Source organism: Cyprinodon variegatus, unplaced genomic scaffold, assembly GCF_000732505.1.
Source record: "Cyprinodon variegatus isolate N-32 unplaced genomic scaffold, C_variegatus-1.0 Scaffold730, whole genome shotgun sequence".
In the NCBI taxonomy this organism is placed as follows: domain Eukaryota; kingdom Metazoa; phylum Chordata; class Actinopteri; order Cyprinodontiformes; family Cyprinodontidae; genus Cyprinodon; species Cyprinodon variegatus.
This window is the reverse complement of record NW_015151183.1, coordinates 313,362-319,181: the sequence shown is the minus strand read 5'-3', so window position 1 is coordinate 319,181 and position 5,820 is coordinate 313,362.

The window sequence follows — 5,820 nt, the reverse complement described above, 5'->3', positions numbered from 1 at the left end:
GCCTGTGTCAAGGCTACCGTCACCGGGTTGGGTTCGGTCGCTTCCTGGTGACTACCTGTCCCCGTCTGCCAGGGTCCCTGGACCAGCCCCAGAGCTGACGGCTCAGTTCGTGTGCCCGGTGTGTTTCAACTATGTGCTGCACTGTAGTTGACCAAAATCACGGACGATTTTTAGGTATGAAAAGTAGGACATGTCCGTGAAAAAGAGGATGCTGGCCACCCTACCATATCAACAATTTCGATGTTTCAGTGAGTGAGTGCTTGTTGATATGATGCATCTTTGCACAGCAGCATTGTTCATTGTAAACCGACCAATCAGCACACAGCTCATCTAAATATTCATGAGCGTACCATAAAAGAAAGAAAACCTGTCGTTTCATTCTAGGGCTTTTAACCAGGCTAGGATTAGGGCTCATAGAACAGCAAATATGACATTTTCAGCCCAACCAATGTTACACACCCTATTCAGAGACCTTAAGGACCAGCACCACATACCCTATAGAATCATTCTATGACCCCTTTAATGATTCAAATGTTGACTCTCATTAGGGACACAAAAGAGGCATAAGCATAGAACAAGGTTTGTTTAATAAACCATATTGTTGGTCAATCTGAGCAGCGTTTCCTACATGGGTCTCACCTTCATGACAAAGCCTAAGCAAACAGCTTGTTTCTCTTTGACCATGATTTCAGCATGATCCACCCTTTCATTTGTTGTCCCAACCCCAGAGCCAGAGGAGTCCCAAAGTTATTTAATAAAATAACATAATTTACAACATTTAATTATTATCCAGCCCGTCAGCATAGGGTATTGGTAAGTTTCAGGTTGTTCTTCACCCATGTTCATATTATGGATCAAACTTTGCTATGTTCAAAGCTTTGAATATTGTTTTATAACCCAACCCTGACTTGAACTCCTCTACTACTANAAACTTTGTATCAATTTGACTGTATGATCTGGTTGAACTGCAAAGTGCCTTGAGATGACATGTGTTGTGAATTTGGCGCTATATAAATAAACTGAATTGAATTAAACACTTTTTCATAAAATCGTAATGAATGGTAAATTAACGTGTCTTACTACTTTATGCTTATCTAAACTTCTTCTAAAACTCTTTTTCAAACTATGTTTTTATTATTATTTATGTAAATGTGAACATTTGTTCTTTAATCAGTTAATGTGTGTCACATATAATTGCATATTATACATTACACATATTGCTATATATAACATACATATAATATTACATATATATAATATATATATATATAACAAGAAGATGCTTGCAGAAAGTGTCATGGCTCAGAAAGTAGGCAAGACAGACAGAGGATTACTTAAAAAGCATTTATTCAGACAATGACTAAACAGCTCTGCAGTGGCAGCAGCTGCAGTGGCTAGGGCATCTGATGCGGGAATGTCTGTCAGAGAGAAACACAGGTTAATGACTACAATAATCTGAAGGATGATGATTATGACTGCATAACTCACTAAGTTGGTTTGACAGTTTAGTCTGTGCCCAGAGAACAAGGATGATTCCACCTGATTGGCTGACAAGTAGCAGCACACGCTGCTATAGACTTCCAGAGGCGGAAGCTTAGAAGGCTGCAGAGCTAACAGGATGTCAGATCCGAACTGATGAAGGAAGGCAGGATAATCTAGAAGGATAGATTATCCTAGAATCTAAAAGTCAAGAGGCAGATCCAGGTTCAATCCACAGAAGAATCCAATAGGAGTCCAAAGAATGGCCAGGCAAACAGATCAGACAGTGGCAGGCAGGCTCAAAGGTCAGTCTACAGAAAAGGCAAAGGATCAGACAAAAAGAGCACAATAGAAATGCCAGAGAACTCTGAACACCAAAGGCTCAAGAATAATCTGCCAGTGATGGCTGGGAACAAGGAGTTTAAAAAGGAGCAGGAGCAGGTGGAACAGCTTAGCAGTGATGAGGATCAGGGCAGAGCTAGGCAGGTGAATGAAATGAGCAATAAAACAGGGAGAGAAGAAAACAGACGAAGGAACATCATCATTCCATGTTGCTAGAGTCTCTGAAAAAACTCAACCAGCACTGGATCCCTGTGCACTTCAAACCCGTCAACACGCTGAGACAAAAACTGGTTCACCCCAAAGATAAGAAAGCCAGAAAAAAGAACAACAATTTTGTTTACGCCATTCAGTTTAGTGAAGAATGCACAGACCTGTAAATTGGAGAGACCGAGCAACCACTTCACAGGCTAATAGCTCAACACAGGAGGGCCAACTCCTCAAGACAGGACTCAGCTGTGTCATGATATTTGCACTGATGACAGGCCTGATTATTAATTTCATTCACCTGTCTAGCTCCGCCCAGTTCTCATTACCACTCATCTGATCCACCTGCTTCAGCCTCTATATAACCAGCCTTCAACCAGTCATCAGTGCCAGATTATTCGAACCTTTGGTGAGCATTCTCTTGTGTACCTTATTGTTTCTCATTGCCTGGTCCTGACCTGTTCTTCCTCTGGACCTCTGAGCCCGCCTGTCCCTGTTCTGATCTGTTTGGCTGACCTGTCCACGGATTCCCACTGGATTTTACCTTTCTACGTTTAACTGATTCCTGACAATGTCCTGAATTTCTATTCAACACCGTTTCAGATCTTTGATCTCCTGGCCCTGGCTACTGAGCATGTCCCTGAAACCGGCTTTGGCCTCGCCCTCTGGATTATCCTGTCTTCCTTCGTCTGCTCGGTTCTGATCTCCTGCCTGTTTTCCAACCTCCAGGACTTCAGTATATGGGACTACACCATGTTTTGTTGGCATCCGACCAGCTGGAACCAACACCATCAACTGGGCACAGACTTAACTTTGAGACCAGGTAAGTGACTTACATGTTCATAATCTTCCTCTGCAAGTTTGACATGGTCACTAACCTGTGTTTTCTTCCTGCCTTAGATGTCCCAGCAGCTAGATGGTCAGCTCAGCCTGTATCTTAGTTCCTTCAGCAGGAAGCTATTATTGAAAGTCTCACTTAATTACTTTAATAAAAGTAAACGAATGAAATAAATGTTTCTGATGAGAGAGATGAAAACTTTCAACAAAATTGAAGATGGTTCTGGTGATGTAGATGAGGCCCCAAATAATGAAAAGGGAAATGGAAACCAGTGCAACAACAGCTAATAGCGTTATTGGAATCCAGGACCTTATTACCTTTGTAACATAAAAAAGGGATATTTTGATGGCAAATATGAATGTCAATTTAATAAAAAGAAACGTCAACTTGCCCGAATTTATTAAGAAAAAAAAATTGCTTCTATAAGAAATTCATGAAAAACACTGAGAGTGAAAGAAAAACAATTTTTTGTACAACATAACCTTAGAGGCATTAATGCTGAAACTGGCACTTACATATTTTTGTTTTTATGAACCTAAATATAATTGGTTACTAAGTGTTTTACTTTACTTTTTAAATTTTCAGTGGGCTTTTTACCTTTTTTTCTTGACTTGGTAACTTTTTCCAACGTTATTTACAGTAGGTAATATATCATTCAAGGGCTCATCTAATTGCTCCATTTGTAATGGGTATGCAAGTGATCAAAAACCGTGACTTGCTTTCAAAGGGTTAAACTGTTTTTTTTGTGCTACTCGGCAGAAAGTCATTAACCACAAGTTTCGTTTTACAACCCAGAGTTTAGCTTCCCCTATAAGTCAGATGACTGAAAGGAAGCATGTGTTAAACATAACAGAACAAGGACTTCCTGTTTCATGAACAAACTGAAATTGGTCAGATAGATACGATTTAAACCAGCCTAGTACTGTTCCTCTAATTTCTACAAAGTATTCAAGTCTTTCTAAAAGAATATTATGATCAACTGTATCAAATACAGCACTGAGATCTAACAGAAAAAGTACAGATAGAATAGAATAGGAAATCCCTTTGTCCCAAAAATGGGACATTTTGGTGTTACAGCAGCAAAAGGTTACAGTAGACATGCTCACACAATGTGCACCTTAGAAAAGTGTATAAAAATAACAGAAAGGAAAACAAAAAATAGAGTATTGCACTGTACAGGGTACTACAGCTGTGGACATGTTTACAGTAATGTATATGTGAAAATATATATATGTGTAGATGTGCAAAAATGACAGCAGCAAGTCCATTATCTGAAGATTTGAGAATATCACTAGTGACTTTGCCCTGGGTTGTTCAATGCTATGATGAGCTCTAAAACCAGATTGAAAGTCTTGAAAAAGTTCATTATGGTTTAAGTGGTCGGACACTTGTTTGGCAGCTATTTCCGGGAATTTTAGATAAGAAAGGATGACTGGATATAGGTCTAAAGTTGACCAAGTCATCTGGGTCAAGAGACCAAGAAGGTCAAGAGGGCTTATTTACAGATACCTTAAAAGGCTTTGGTACATATCCCTGTATCAGGAATAGATTAATCACATCTAAAATGGGGGAGGAGATCAAAGGGAAAAATAACCTGGTTGGAACTGTATCTAACACACAAGTTGAAGCCTTTGATGAAGACAATAGTTTTGCTAACTCTGAACGTTCAGCTGGATCAAAACAGTCTAAACCCGGTTCAAAAACTATGGCTACCTCAGACGCTGCCTCACCTTCTAGATACAAACTGTAGATAGAGGAGTGATAATGATCTTACTTTAATATAATCAGTCTTATTCATAAAGAATATCATAAAATCATTACTTCTAAGAGCAGGTGGGATGGATGGTTCAACTGAGCTATGGCTCTGGGTGAGTTTGGAAACTGTATTTAAAATATATCTAAGATTATTCTTATTCTCGTCTATGCTTGAGGAGAAATTTGCTGCACTTCCTTTACGAAGGGTCCTCTTATAGAGCAGTAAACTATTTTTCTAGACTAGGTAATTTTCCCATAGGCATGTAATTTCCTCTCTTTTAACATTTTTGCTTCAAAGAGTGCAGGTCTGCATTAAACCAGGGAGCCAGCTTTCCATTTTTAAAGTTGTTCTTACTCATATGTCTTCATAAGTTCCAAAGAAGGAAAAGGTGAATATGTGTGGGACTACTCACATTTTGAACAAAACCAATTGTGTCTAAGATAGCATTAAAGGCTGCATTTATGCTATCACCCTCATGGATGTTAAAATGCCCCACTATGCTTACCATGTCAGTATTTCAATCTGAAAAACTCACACGAAGAGAAAAGATAATTAGGAGAAATTTCTTGATACAATTACTTTGTCTTTGGCACTCAGAGGCACGAAACATATCGTTTAATTTTGCTGGTTATGCATGAACAGGAGCAAAGAATAGAATAGAATGTTCCCCCCACCCCACCCCGCCCCACCCCAGGCCTGAAACTGGTGGTGGAATGGAGATAGATGAAGTTGGTCAGTCTGTAGATCGCTGTTAGCGAGACGGTATGAGCTTTATGGAGAGCTTTATGGAGAGATCCAGTGGATTGCATGAGCTGATACTAGAGCTTCACTCAGTGACCTGGAAGATGGAAGTCCAGTTGGATAACACAGGCTGAGAGAACCTGTCCACAATGAGCAAGCATGGAGAGACAGTAGAGAGGAAAAACTCCCCGTTGGGAAAAAACCTCTGGCAGAAGCAGTCTTCTGCCGGCCCGGTTAAAATGAGACAGAGAACTCAGTAACAGTATGGGAGGAATGACACTCTAATGAAGCTTTAGCTACAATGGTGGAGGAGGGGCTCAAGATGGGTTTAAACGGTGTCATCTAAATGAAGTCATACAGAACATCTGCCGTCCGCACACAGGAGCAGACAGATGCGTATCGGAGGCATTTTAAGATGAACTCTGGGTGCCTATTGGCTTTCGTGGAGGAGTGGTTCAAA